General features: G+C 53.3%; 1 long non-coding RNA gene across 2 annotated transcripts; it reads left to right on the plus strand.

Annotated features, from left to right (window-relative positions):
* Positions 1–1393: 1393 nt before the first annotated feature.
* LOC135313217 (uncharacterized) lies at positions 1394–13911 on the plus strand. 2 transcript variants are annotated; one of them, XR_010372860.1, is made up of 3 exons: positions 1394–1933; positions 3012–3166; positions 13589–13911. It is a non-coding gene; the product is annotated as an uncharacterized LOC135313217 (long non-coding RNA). The 2 variants fall into 2 exon arrangements; XR_010372859.1 differs by lacking the exon at positions 13589–13911 and adding an exon at positions 5580–6191 and having other exon boundaries at positions 3012–3655.
* The last annotated feature ends 1078 nt before the right edge of the window (positions 13912–14989 follow it).

Here is a 14989-nt window from a genome sequence, read left to right on the forward strand (position 1 = left end):
GGGGGAGGGGGGGGCTGGCTCCTCCGTGCCGGGCCCGGGGCCGGGCGGGGGAGGGGGGGGCTGGCTCCTCCGTGCCGGGCCCGGGGCCGGGCGGGGGAGGGGGGGGCTGGCTCCTCCGTGCCGGGCCCGGGGCCGGGCGGGGGAGGGGGGGGCTGGCTCCTCCGTGCCGGGCCCGGGGCCGGGCGGGGGAGGGGGGGGCTGGCTCCTCCGTGCCGGGCCCGGGGCCGGGCGGGGGAGGGGGGGGCTGGCTCCTCCGTGCCGGGCCCGGGGCCGGGCGGGGGGGGGCTCCGTGACCGGCCCGGGCCCGTGCTCGTGCCGGGGGGGGGCTCCGTGCCGAGCCCGGGCCCCGCAGAGAAGCCCTGGTCGGGCATCGTTCGCTTTTGCACAATGTAGGGCTTTCCCCGTTTATTTTCTGTGTACTGTGTTTTGGGCCACCTGAAACCCTTTGGCCGGGGAGGTTTGGTGCGGGGAGATGGCAGGTCTGGAGCCTGAAAGATCTCGGGTGGGGGGCGGGGGAGGTATTTTTGCCTTAAAACTCTGGGCCCACCTCGTGTGTCATGTCGTGAGTCTCGTGACTGTGGCAAATGGCTCAGTCGGGCGTTTTCTGAAAATGTATTCATCCCATGCAGATGTCATCGGGATACAGATCATCTGCATCTTCATGCTCTGACAAGACAAGATGCTGAGACAGGGATGAGCTCCAGAAGGACTGCTGAAAAGAAGAAAAAACCGCACTCCACAAAGTCATGGGGTTTATTTTTGCGTTTGGGGGGGCGGGGTGGCTTTAACAAAAGAGTGCAGTGTTGGCTGGCAGCAGCCTGCAGGGCATTTTTGCTGCCTGATCTCTCCTTTTCTTCTCTTCCACTCCTCTTTCAGGGCTGTAATTGTCATTTGGATAGTTTTAGAAGAGCAGTTAAGTTCCTCGCCTGTGTCAATGTGCTGATAATACCAGGAAGGTGAACGCTTGAACCGGTCGGGCGGGTGGGAATAACTTGGCTGCAGGTAGAACTTCTGAGGGAAGACCAGCAAAACCAGGAAGCAAATAGCAAGTTCCCCAAAAATGTGCGGGTGTCAAACACGTAAGCGTTTCATTGCCGAATGTTTTTGGGAATATGTTCCAAATGGCTATTTTTGGTAAACATAAATTTTCAGGAGATTCAGGGTTGTGTGTGGCAAAACATGTCCCTCTGCTTTTGTGTCCTGCCGCACAAACGGCCGGCGGCAGGGCTCTTGTTCCCCGCTCTCGATATTGCCCCAGCAGGGCTGCGATATTTAGACCTAAGTGGGGATGGGTTTAGGAGTGGAAGGAGAGAGAACGCCTGTGTTCTGTAAGGGCTGTGAATGCTGACCCTTTGTCTCCGTCTGCTGCTTTTCCCGTGCGGGTGATGAAGCTGTTTTACTTTTCTCTGTTGTTCCTGGTCTAAATAGTTGCAAGGCTGTCGCCGCTGTGGGTGTGCAATTTGTGTTGCTGTGTTTCTGTGGAGTCCTAGCCACGGCTCGCTTCTAGTGTGGCCAAGGGTCAAGGTAGGGCTTTCAGCTTAAAGCTTCAGAAGCGCTGCGCGCTGAGATGGGTGTAGGTGACACTGCTGTTGCGCCTGCAGCTGTGCTCGCAGGGATGCTGGGCGGCTCCGCATCAGACCGGCGAGGTGCGCGTGGACCTCCGTCGGGCTGCGCCCTGGGTGCGCGAGCGTGCCGTGTGTTTGCTGTTCCGGCTTGTACGTGCGAGGGCTTAACGTTTGATTTAACGCATTTCCTTTAACGGCAGGCTGTAGTTGGGCTCTAGACGGTATTCCTACGTGGGCGCAAGAGCTGTGGAATGGTTAAGCTGTTGCTGTGCCTCCAGGTGACTTGTTCAGTAACACTGTTTTTCCAGGTGCAGATGGATGAGTCGTGCAGGGCAACGGAGGAGAGCCCAGGGGAGCGCTGTAAGAAGGTGAGTCTGTGTGTAGTACTGGAGGGAAGATGTGACTGATGGCTATAGGGCTCCATTATGGGTTTTACTCTTTTTTTTTTTTGTGATCTGAGGGCACTAAGTGATGAGCCGAGCGTGATCTGGGCCCTGGAGGTGAGTCAGGCAAGGTGACGGGTGCTTGGTGGGCTGGAGTAGGTGTTCTTTTTCAGGTTATTCAGGATTTTTTTTCCCTTGTCTTCACTTTCCCATCCCAATTTGGGGCCGATTCCCTCAAACGGGGACTTCCCCCTGTGGGGCTGCTTATGCAGCCTGGGAGCTGCTGCCTGGGCACAAAAATACCTCAAACCCCCTGACTCTGGGTCTGCAATGGGGGGTGAAAATACAGGAAGAATTCTGGTGGAAAGAAAACAACTTGGGGCTTCTGGGAAAGCCAACTCAGCTGGATTTGTGCAGCTGGAAAGGAAAAAAAGGGTGGTGGTGGGGAAGGAACAACCACCTAAAAGAACCCACCAACCATTCTCATGCACAAAACCGAAAGTGAAAATGACCATTTTTTGTAGGGTAAAAGCACAAAAAGTCCCCACAGAACTCAGTAGTTTGGAAAAGCAACCCCAATTATTACATTATGTAAAGAAGGCAGGGGAAAAAAAAGAAAACCAAAACAAAACCCTATCACAACCCTGATGCCACATGCCTACAAGCAGTTCCTGGGGCTTATTCTGCGGGGGTGGGGGACCCAACCTTGTTCCCCAGGTTTGCTGTGCTGCTTCTCCTCCCTCGGGCATGGGGGGGGCGGGCAGTGGCATGGACAGTAGCAAGCACCAGATTTTTTTAAGCAGTCGAGAGGAAAGGACTGAAATGCTCGAGACGCTTTGCTGTTTGGTGCAGAGGCAATGAACAGTGCTGCTGGGGCTGCGAGGCGGAAAGGTGCAGAGGAATAGAAGCTCTGTGGATGCAGCCAAGTTACGGTTTCTGGATGGTATTAATCGAGAAGAGTAATTCAGATAATGCTGCTGCCCAGCGACCAGAGTTGGGTACTGAGCCCGGGAGCCGCGCACGCACGGTGGCGTCCCTGTGATCCGCATTGCTCTCTCCGCAGGTGACAGCCCTGCGATGCTGCGGTGCCTGCGAGGTGATGCCGCCGTGCTCGTTGCTGCTTCCTGGTAAGGAAAGGCCTCCTCCGCTCCTGCTGCAGCGTGGTGGTGTGTCGGACACGATTCCCTGTGTCGGGTGAGGCCTAGGGCTGCCGGTGAGGTGAGCGAGCCCCTTTGGTGGGTGCCGGGGTGTCTCCTTGTGTGCCTGCACTACCGGGGCTGGTGGGATGGGAAGCTTCAAACGACCTGCCGAGGCAGGCTTCTGGTATGCTAAAGGCGAGCGGGTGAGGGCAGCCCCAGGAGTTACCCGGGAGCTGATAGAAGGGAAGAGGGAAAGGAGGAGGAGGAGGATGACCTTTTCCCCCTGCCCAGGGTGCAGAAGATAGCCGACTCCCCAGCTCACCAGAGCTCCCCCTCAGCCTCCCCTGGCCCCCCTTGCCCCGTGCTCCTGCCCCCAGCTCCGGCACGAGCGAGCTAGGCTACGTGCCTAGGAAGCCTCATCTCGTAAGAGCTGTGAGACACCCTTGTATTCTCTTCAGGTGCAGGACGGCCTAGAGTCTGGAGCTGCAGAAGAGGCAGGGCGGAGAGGAGGGGAAAGAAGCATCTGAACGGCTAAATTGTGCCAGCAGCGCTGAGAGCGAGAGTCGCGGTGAGTCCTGGGCCACTGGGGCCCCGTTGCCTCTCTTGTGCGTCCTGGGCCCTCCCTGTCTCTCCCCTGGCCCCCTCTCTTTCCTTACCTGCTGCAAAATGGTTTTTTTTTTTTTTTTGGCGCCCCCCCGCCCCTTCTTTCTCCATCTCGCTCTGAGTGGCTCCCTGCCTCCCCGTCTTTTCAGGCCTCCCTCTCTCTGTCCTGTAGCCTGTGGCTACTTGTTCTTTCTCCGCCTCTCTCTGCCTGGCTCTGGCTCCGTTTTTATTTTTTTATTCCTCCTGCTCTGTCCTGTAGCCTGTCGGTATTGTGTCTTTCTCTGGCCCTCTTGGTCTGACTCCGTGTGTTACCGAAAAACGCGGTAAAATCGGAAATATCTATTCAACACCAATCTAGTATTAAAGAGCAGGCGTTCTTTATTCACGGTGCTGGATGCACGGGGGATCGCTCCTCCTGGCGTGCGTACCTCACACACCTTTCCCGTAGAATTTGTAGATCAAAATTTTACATACTCATATATAGTCGTTATTGTCCTGTCTACTGATCGGTACAAACTTGCTCGTTCCGTATGTAAATCGCTGCGCAGGCTCGGTGGTGGTCCGTGAGTCGGTGGTCGCAATCTCGCCCTGCCAGAATTGCCTTTTACCTTCTTGGCTCTTAATCTTGGCAGTCTTGGCTAGTTTTCTCAGTGCGCTACACGAAACCGCGTTTTGTCATCCTTTTCTGACAGAAGCACGTTGTCTGTTGTTCTGCTGACATTAACGATCGCCTAGGGACTAAAATGCAGATCGACAGATGCGCTGATTCGTACGCTCCGTGTTCCCGTAATGGAACACCGTCTCTGGTTGGTTGATTTCATCGCTTTGGTTACATTTCCCCCCTTTGGAAGTTTTGAAATAATCATTTTCTCAATACTTCCATCTTAGATCAATAATATTCCACTATGTCAGTTCAGTGTTTGGTTCATCTTCTCAAAATTTTCACTTGATTGTGGTCTCTAGGGCATATGCAGGTTCCATTTTATACCCAAAATTTTATTAATTTGTTGAACTACCTCTGCAAAAAAATGTGGTCCTCTCTCAGAGGACATTCCTGTTGGCACTCTAAATCTTGGTATTATTTCTTTCAGCAACATCTTAACTACTACTCTAGCTGCTTTGGTGCAGCACGAGAAAGCTTCTGGCCAACTAGAAAATTTGTCCATCAGCACTAACAAATACTGCTATATCTATTTTGTCTGGGTAACTCAGAAAACTTAATTTGCTAATAATTTCCGGGAGAATTTTTTGTTTTGTTACTCCTAAAGGTGGTTTCCTTTGGTTCAGGGGATTATTTCTAGGACAGATTGGACACTTAGCTACCATGGGTTTAACTGTTCTTGTCATGCCTACACACGCTACAGATGCTTTTAAACTCAAAACCGTAGCATCTACACCCTAATGTGTTTGCTCATGCTTTTCTTTTGCAAGTTCTGTCATAACTTGTGGGGTTGTTATTATTATTACTTGTTTTTCTGGTGTTACCTACCATCTCTGTGTTTTGCGATGCTTCCAATTGTTCTGCTAATTGCTCATCCAATTTATTATAATAATCTCGGTTTCAACTTTGGAATTCCGATCTGTTTTACTGGTACTAGTGCAAGGATACCTTGCTCTGCAGTCCTCTTTGCAGCTTTATCTGTCAATCGTTTGCTTATGTTTACAGCCGTCTGGCCGAATTGATGAGCTTTGCAACGCTTTACCGCCACTTCTTTTGGTTTCTGCACGTCTTCCGGAAGTTGGAGAATGTCTTCTTTATGCTGTATCAATGATTCTTGGGCTGATGGCAGTCCTTTTTCCTTCCCAGTAGCTCCATGATCGTGGATCACACCAAATGCATGTTTGGAATCAGTCTAGATATTTATCCTTCGTCCTTCTGCCATTCGCAGAGCTCGCTTCAACGCTACCAATACTGCTTTCTGTGCTGAGGTGTTTGCAGGCAGCACCCCTGACTCCATTCCCTCGGCGGTGATAACGACAGCATATCCGGCCATTCTCTTCTCGCCCAGAGCTGCTTCCATCTGTAAACAACTCCAGATCAGGATTTTCCCAGAGGTTTGTGTCTCAGGCCTGGTCTGCTGGAATAGACTTGTTCAATAGTTAGCAAGCGATCGTGTTCGAAATTGTCCGTAAGGTTTTCTGTTGTTAAAAACATACAGGATTCAGTATAGCAGTAGTCTTCGATTCCACATGGTCTTGTTCTAACAGAACAACTTGATATTTCAACATTCTGCTAAGGGATAGCCAACGACCCCCCTTTTGTTCTAAAACAGTCACCGCTATGTGCGGGACACATACTGTCATCTTTTGTCCCATTGTTAACTTTGGGGCTTCCTGGATCGGCAGCGCTGCTGTTGCTACTGCCCGTAAACATCCAGGCCATCTTTTACTCACGTGGTCGAGTTGTTTGGAGAAGTAGCCCACGGGTCTCTTCCAGGTTCCCAGTCGCTGTGTCAGCACTCCAAGGGCTAAATGTTGTCTTTCGTGGACAAACAACTCAAAAGGTTTAGCGAAATCGGGTAGGCCTAATGCAGGGGCCATCACTGAGGCTCTTTTCAGTTCTTTGAATGCCGTTTGGCATCCGGGCGTCCAGGTTAAATATTTATCCTTTGATTCTTTCAGTGCCTCATATAATGGTTTTACATACAGTCTGTAGTTCAGAATCCAGAGCTGACGCTATTTCACTATTTTCAGAAAAGCTCTCAGTTCCTTCGGGCCGCTAGGTTCGGGAATTTGACAAATAGTTTCTTTCTTTTCACTTTCTAATTGTCTTTGTCTCTGAGATATTTCGAATCCTAAATAAATGGCTGTTGCTTCTCCTATTTGGGTTTTGTTTCTGGAAACTCCGCATCTTCCTTGGCCCAGAAAATTTAAAAATTTCAAAACATTATTCTTTACTTTCTGCCACTATCAGAATGTCGTCTGCATTCTGTAACAATATGCCTCTCCCTGGGTTCTGTTTTTTCTATACATTTCTATATTTCTAATTTTTTTTCTTGCCAGCTGAGTCCCAAATATCGTAGGACTAATTTTAAATCCTTGTGGAAGTACGGTCCATGTTAGCTGTGTCTTCCATTCTGTGGTGGGGCTTTCCCATTCCAAAGCAAATAGGCTTTGACTTTTTATGCCTGGAGGTATGCAAAAGAAGGCATCCTTCAAATCTAGTACAGTAAACCATTTATGCTCCTCCTTTAAAAGAGGTCAGTAAAGTGTATGGATTAGCTACTACCGGATGTAGATCTTGGACCACCTGAGATATAGCCCTTAAATCGTGAACCAGCTAATACTCTTTGCCTCTAGATTTCTTTACTGGCGGCACAGGAGTACTATATTCTGATTCACATTCTATTAAGAGCTCATATTCTGAAAAAAATTTATAATTAACTTCTCTAATCCTTTTCGAGCCTCTCGCTTAATACGGTATTGTTTTTGTCTTACCGGCTTGGCTCCAGGCTTTAAGGTTACTTTTACCGGCTCTGCCCGCTTAGGTCGCTCCGGAGCTCCGCTCGCTCAAACCAAAGGAATTACTACGTTTTCCACTTCTTCGGGAACCTGTTCCTCCCTGGAGGAATCCTGTAACATAAACGCTCTCGCCTCTGTGGCTTTTGATTCTGTTCTGGTATTAGTAATTTAATCTCTCCATCTTTAAAAGTTACTTGAGCATCTAATTTACTTAATAGATCTCATCATAACAGAGGCAGTGGACATTCAGGCATATACAGAAACCGGTGAGTTGCCCATTGCTTCTCCAATTTAAACTTTAATGGCTCTAAGAAAGGCTAATTTTTCTTTGCCCTGTCGCACTAACAACACCTACTGGTTTATGATCAACTTTCTCTTTACGTGTATTCAATACCAAAGAAGTGGCTCCCGTATCTACCAAAAATTCTATTTCTTCATTCCCTAGCTTCAGTGTAACCAGGTGTTCAGCTAGGGTTGATTCCTCTGGTCTCCTTCATGCCAAGCTACTTCAAGCATTTTACCCAGATCTCTGGATTCAGGTTCTTCTAGTTTCTGAAGGTTTTTTTACTCCCCCCCCCCTCCCCCCCATCTGGGGCTGATTGTCTTATGAATATAGAGACCAACTGAATTGCTTTTTCTGTTTTTTTCTGGGTTCAAATGAGTATATTTTCTGGTGGTCACCTTCAGTCTTTCCATAAAGGCTGAAGGGGGGGACTCCTTTAATTCTTGTCTCACTTAATAAATGGGTCAAAATTTATGGCTTTTGGCATTGCATGTCTTACTCCAAATAAAATCTGTCTCTGACATCTAGTCAACATTCCCCTGGGTCCTGGCTGATTAGGGTCCCACTCGGGATTTGTAGATGGAAAATTCTTATTCGTTGTTCTCTGTAAATTCCTGTTAGCATGTGCTCCCTGCACCTGCCTTCTGGCTGTATTCAATACTATTTTCTTGTCAGTTCCATCAAGTGAAGTATCCAGTATCACAAGTAGAGCAACACTTCAAGTTCTCACCACATTTTCCTCTTTTCAGAAACATTGCCGTAGAATCCTGTGGACATATCTCACGCTGTTTCTGCCACTCTGGATGATTCCACAGTGTAAAGAACAAATCAACATATGCCACTTCTTCCCATTTGCCTTCCCTTTTTACAAAACAACATTAATTGCAAGATGGTATGATATTGCAATGTCTCCTGTTCTGGCCATTCGTGCCCACCTTCCAATTGATACGTTGGGCACCAATGATTGCAATATTCAATTAATGGTTTCCGAGTTAGTGGGTCATCACCCCCGATGTCTTTCCAGTGCTTCAAAGTACATCCCAAAGGTGTTCTCTGTGGGATAGGTTTCTTACTCAGAAATGCTCCCATCTCCCAGTCGACTAGCAGCTGGGATAGTGCACTATCACAAATAGTAGTCAGAGGGACTCCAACCCCCGTTAGAGGTCTCACTGGGAATCCGCCACTGGGATCTGTAGCCCCCTGCTAGATATCCCTGGAGACTTCAACCCCCTGTTGAAGACCCCCCTACCCTCGGGTCCCGCTCCACAGGCTTTCGCCTAGCAGAGACTTACCAACCGAGGTACCTCTTGGCCCCAACCCTGCGTGGCTTTCGCCGCGCCTTATGGGCAGGCCTGTGGGACTCAAACCCACTATCCTATCCTATGTGGGAAGCTAACGCCACATATTACTCTACCTAAGTTTCTTCTTAAACGAATGCCTTGTTTACTTCAGTCCAGGGGATCTTTCTCAGAATTCTCTGGCCTGGGGATCGGAAGCTCTCCCCAAGAATTCCTTGGGGCTGGCTGCAGGTCCCACGGTCCCGCGGATCCGTCGAGATTCAAAAGCAGGTTCCCATCTGGGGTGCCAAAACTGTTACCAAAAAACGCGGTAAAATCGGAAATATCTATTCAACACCAATCTAGTATTAAAGAGCAGGCGTTCTTTATTCACGGCGCCAGATGCACGGGGGATCGCTCCTCCTGGCGTGCGTACCTCACACACCTTTCCCGTAGAATTTGTAGATCAAAATTTTACGTATTCATACATATTCATTATCGTCCTGTCTACTGATCGGTACAAACTGGCTCGTTCCGTATGTAAATCACTGCGCAGGCTCGGTGGTGGTCCGTGAGTCGGTGGTCGCGATCTCCCCCTGCCAGAATTGCCTTTTACCTTCTTGGCTCTTAATCTTGGCAGTCTTGGCTAGTTTTCTCAGTGCGCTACACGAAACCGCGTTTTGTCATCCTTTTCTGACAGAAGCACGTTGTCTGTTGTTCTGCTGACATTAACGATCGCCTAGGGACTAAAATGCAGATCGACAGATGCGCTGATTCGTACGCTCCGTGTTCCCGTAATGGAACACCGTCTCTGGTTGGTTGACTTCATCGCTTTGGTTACACCTGTTCCTGTTGTTCAGTTTCTTCTTTTTTGGCTTTGTGTGATTCTCTCTGTGATCCTGTTTTTCTCTGCCTCGCTTTTCCCAGCTCCCCGTCCCTCACTTTGAATACCCGTTATCCTTCACCAGCTCACTCTCCCTTGGTTGCCATCCCCGTTTCTGAGTTCCTCCTGCTTTGCCACGTAGCCCGTGACTTTTTTCTTAATCTCTCTCTGTCTGCCTCAACGCTCCCGCCGCGCTTTTTAGTTCGTCTGCTCTGCTCTGTACCCTGCTACTGTTCTTGCCTTTCTGAGTTCTTCTCTGTCCAGCTCCCTTTCCCTATTCTCGAATTCCTGTTCTTCCTGCACCCGCCGCTGTTCCCTGTGATCTCCGTCTCTCTCTGTCCAGCTCCCTGTCCCTAGGTTTTAATTCCTGCCTCTGCCCGCCGTAGCCCGTCTAGATTTTTCTCTCGGCCTCTCTCTCTGTCCGGCTCCCCCTCTCTGTGTTCTAATTCCACGTTCTCTGTCACGTAGACCCGTGCTGTTTGTTTGTCCTCATCTCTCTCTGTCCAGCTCCTTGCTGCTATGTTTTATTTCTTCCCTCTCTGTCTGTCTTTGTAGCCCATTGCCGTTGTGTGGTTTGTTTTTTTTTTTTTCCTACTTGTTTCTTCATGTGTCTCTGTCTGCCTCCCAGTGCCTGATCTTTAATTCCTCCTTCCCTGTAGGCTGCTGTTCCTTTTCTCCATTCTACATTGTGTTCTCTTTGGTCTCCTGTTCTTATTCATCGATTCCCTCCTCGCCGCCCTGTGGCCTGTCCCCATTTTATTGTTGCGCCTCTCTCCCTCTCTCTGGCTTCTTGCCCCTGTTTTGAAAATTCCTCCCTCTCTTCTCTCTTCCCTGTTGGCCGTGTGATCTTCAGCCTTTCTCCATCTCTTTCTGCCCAGCTCTCTGTGTCTATTCATTAATTCTTCCCTCTCTGCCCTGTAGCCTGTAGCTTTTGTCCTTTCTCCATCTTGCTGTCTCTGGCTTCCCCATGACCCTGTTTTAGAATTGTTTCTCTCTCCTTTCTGTACGCATTGCGATTCCTTTTGCTCCCCATCTCCCTTTGTTTTGGGTGTTTTTTTGTTGTTGTTTTTCTGGCTCCCTGTCCCTAATTCTTAATTCTCTGCCTTCTCATGCTCTGTACCACGTAGCCCCATGGTTTGTTTTGTGGTGTTCCCTCCCCGGCCCCTTCCCTCCGTTGTTGGCTGTCTCGGCTCCCTGTCCCCGTGGCTTCATTCTTCCCTCTCTGCCCTGTTCTTGTCGCTTGTCTTGTCTGTCTCCATCGCGCTCGGTCCAGCTTCCTGCCCCTATTCTTCTTTCCTCCCTCGCTGTCGTGCTGCCTGCCCCAGGTTCTTTGTGCGTCTCCAGCCTGCTCCTCTTCCTTCTTTGTTGGTCTGTGTCCTGCTCTTCCCCTCTCTCTGCTGCCTCTCTTCCCCTCTCTCTGCTGCTTGTATCTCCACCTCCGTCAGGCTCCCTGTCCTTCTCTGGCCGTCCTGTTCCCTGCCTCGTGCCTTCTCACTACACGCACACACGCCCCCCCGCCCCCGTCCAGCCGGCTGCCGCTCTTCTCTTCTCTCTTCCTACTGTCCTGTGCCCTGCTCCTCACCTTTGGTGGCCTCCCCCTCTGCCCAGCAGCCTGTCGCTCCAGGAGCCAGGCGACGGACGGTCCCTTTCCTGCCAAACGCGGACAAGCACGTGCCGTGGTTTAGCCCCAGCTGGCAACTCTGCACCAGGGAGCTGCTTGCTCGCTCCACCCTCAGTGGGCTGGGGGAGAGAGCTGGAAGGGTAAAAGTGAGAAAAATCATGGGTTGAGATCAAGACTGTTTAATAGGTAAAGCAAAAGCTGTGCGTGGAAGCAAAGCAAGGAATTAATTCACTCCTCCTTTTCGGCGGGCAGGTGTTGAGCCACCTCTGGGAAAGCAGGGCTCTGTCATGTGTCATGGTTACTTAGGGAGAGAAATGCCGTAGCCCCCCCCCCCCCCCAAGGACTCCCCCTTCTTCCCCCAGCTGCGTGTGCTGAGCATGATGTCAAATGGTATGGAATATCCCTTTGGTCAGTTAGCTGGGAAAGCTTTCCCAGCTGTCCCAGCCTACTTGCTGGTGGGGCACTGAGAGAACCAGAAGAGGCCCTGACTGTGGAAGCAGTGCTCAGCAAGAACCAAAACATCTCTACATTATTAACGGTGTTTTGAACATAAATCCAAAACGTATCCCTTCCTAGCTACTGTGGAGAAAATGAGCACTATCCCAGCCACCACCAGCTCCGTGCGGCTGCGGCAACGGCGGCCGAGGTGGCCTTGGGGCAGGGGGAGCGTTGGGGACCCTGAGCCACGAATCGCTCCTGGGACTTGTTACGTGCGCGCCTGCACCAACACCTGCCCTCTCCTTTGGCCTGAGGGCTGCGTTTGCGCTCCCTTGGCGTGGGGCAAGGGTCTGTGACGGAGCCCAGGGGAGGAGGTGGTGCACTGTGGGGGTGAGGGGAGGGGGCCCCCCGTTGCTGCTGCGCCTCAGCTGTGGGCGGGGTCTGGCTGGAGGAGCCCCAGGTGCGGGCAGTGGGGCTGGCGGTGCCGGCTCCTCCCTGGAAAAGGGGTGGTGCCCTGCTCCGGGGGGCCAGTGTGAGCCGAGGGCGGAGCGGAGCGGAGCTGTGGCCGAGCGTCAGCGGGCTGCGAGTGTAGCGAGGGAGGAGGTGAGCGGGGGCTGGTTGGTGGGCCGCTGCGTGCCGGGTCAAGCCCCGAGGAGGGCTGCGGCGGGGCAGCGGCGGGTCGGAGCGGGCGGTGGGGAGAGCGAGGCTGTGCTGAGGGCTCGGTGGGGCTTCCGGGTGCATCGGCGGGAGGGACGGTGCCCCGCAGGGTCCGAGAGCCCCGAGGAGGGCGGGCTCGCGGCGTGCGGGGAGCTGTGGTGGTGTGTCTGCCGGCTGGCCGTGCGGCCGTGTTGTGGCGCAGAGCATGGCGGGAGCTGTAGTCGTTGTGGCGGGGGGCTGCCGGGCGGCCGTGTTGTGGCGCAGAGCATGGCGGGAGCTGTAGTCCTTGTGGCGGCTGGGCGGGCGGCCGTGTTGTGGCGCAGAGCATGGCGGGAGCTGTAGTCCTTGTGGCGGGGGGCTGCCGGGCGGCCGTGTTGTGGCGCAGAGCATGCCGGGAGCTGTAGTCCTTGTGGCGGGGGGCTGCCGGGCGGCCGTGTTGTGGCGCAGAGCATGCCGGGAGCTGTAGTCCTTGTGGCGTGGGGCTGCCGTGCGGCCGTGTTGTGGCGCAGAGCATGGCGGGAGCTGTAGTCCCTGTGGCGGGGGGCTGCCGGGCGGCCGTGTTGTGGCGCAGAGCATGGCGGGAGCTGTAGTCCTTGTGGCGGGGGGCTGCCGGGCGGCCATGTTGTGGCGCAGAGCATGGCGGGAGCTGTAGTCCTTGTGGCGGGGGGCTGCCGGGCGGCCGTGTTGTGGCGCAGAGCATGGCGGGAGCTGTAGTCCTGGCGCAGTGGCTGCCGGCCCTGTCACGTGGCTCGCCGGGGCGCGGCGGGAGGCGCGGTGTTCCGGCGCTCGGGTGCCGGGCGGCCGTGCCGCGTACGGTAGGCGCGGTGTATTTTTGGGGTTGGATTCGTGTTGATTTCTGGGGGCTTCCAGGTGCGGCCGCTCCCCGAGAAGCGGTGAGTTCCCCGGGAGCTGACAGAAGGGAAGAGGGAAAGGAGGAGGACCTTTTCCCCCTGCCCAGGGCGCAGATGATGGCCGCCGCCTCCCCGGCTCACCGGAGCTCCCGCTCAGCCTCCCCTGGCCCCCCCTTGCCCCGTGCGCCTGCCCCCAGCCCCGGCACCTCCCCTGAAGCGTGCTGCGTAGCCCTTGGCCGCCCCCAGGCCCTGTCGTGAAGGCAGCGAGCCGGCCCTCGAGCGCACTGGATTCCCCCTCGGCGCAGGGGCCCTTAGCAGTAGCGCGGGGAAGGGGCGGTGTGTCCAGAAGCCCCTGCGCAAGGAGGGGCTTTGGCCAGGGTCGATCGACGGTAATGACGGTCGCTGTTTCTTCTTTCCCTCTCGCAGAGACCGTGCTGAGGACGTGGTTGTCTGTCCTTCCCCCGGGGATGCCGTTGACTGCGGCCGTCTCAGGCTTGCGTGGCTTCTCTCTGCCCGGCGTTGCCATCCTCGCAGCGCGGGGGCGAAAAGGGACACACAGAGCCCTTCCCGGCTGTGGACAGGAGCTGCCTCGGCTGAAGCTGGAGACGCCAACGAAAGGTAAAGCAGAAGAAACTGAAGGCGCTCTGGCTGCCAGCTGCCTTCCTGCCGCAGGCAAGAGAGAGCCTGTCCCTGCAGGTGAGGGAGGGAGGATCCCCCTTCGTAGCCCGCAGCGGGCCAGGCCACCAACGTGCACCGCAGGGTCTGTACGCGTAACCGGGAGTTGGGTACGGGCGTGTAGTGCACGAGCGAGCTAGGCCACGTGCCTAGGAAGCCTCATCTCGTAAGAGCGGTAAGACACCCGTGTATCCTCTTTAGGTGCAGGACGGCCTAGAGTCTGGAGCTGCAGAAGAGGCAGGGCGGAGAGGAGGGGAAAGAAGCATCTGAACGGCTAAATTGTGCCAGCAGCGCTGAGAGCGAGAGTCGCGGTGAGTCCTGGGCCACTGGGGCCCCGTTGCCTCTCTTGTGCATCCTGGGCCCTCCCTGTCTCTCCCCTGGCCCCCTCTCTTTCCTTACCTGCTGCAAAATGTTTTTGTTTTTTTTTTTTTGGCGCCCCCCCGCCCCTTCTTTCTCCATCTTGCTCTGAGTGGCTCCCTGCCTCCCCGTCTTTTCAGGCCTCCCTCTCTCTGTCCTGTAGCCTGTGGCTACTTGTTCTTTCTCCGCCTCTCTCTGCCTGGCTCTGGCTCAGTGTTTTTTCATTCCTCCTGCTCTGTCCTGTAGCCTGTCAGTATCGTGTCTTTCTCTGGCTCTCTTGGTCTGACTCCCTGTGTTACCGAAAAACGCAGTAAAATCGGAAATATCTATTCAACACCAATCTAGTATTAAAGAGCAGGCGTTCTTTATTCACGGCGCCAGATGCACGGGGGATCGCTCCTCCTGGCGTGCGTACCTCACACACCTTTCCCGTAGAATTTGTAGATCAAAATTTTACGTATTCATACATATTCATTATCGTCCTGTCTACTGATCGGTACAAACTGGCTCGTTCCGTATGTAAATCACTGCGCAGGCTCGGTGGTGGTCCGTGAGTCGGTGGTCGCGATCTCCCCCTGCCAGAATTGCCTTTTACCTTCTTGGCTCTTAATCTTGGCAGTCTTGGCTAGTTTTCTCAGTGCGCTACACGAAACCGCGTTTTGTCATCCTTTTCTGACAGAAGCACGTTGTCTGTTGTTCTGCTGACATTAACGATCGCCTAGGGACTAAAATGCAGATCGACAGATGCGCTGATTCGTACGCTCCGTGTTCCCGTAATGGAACACCGTCTCTGGT

The sequence above is a fragment of the Phalacrocorax carbo genome, chromosome 4 (genome assembly GCF_963921805.1).
Source record: "Phalacrocorax carbo chromosome 4, bPhaCar2.1, whole genome shotgun sequence".
Classification (NCBI taxonomy): domain Eukaryota; kingdom Metazoa; phylum Chordata; class Aves; order Suliformes; family Phalacrocoracidae; genus Phalacrocorax; species Phalacrocorax carbo.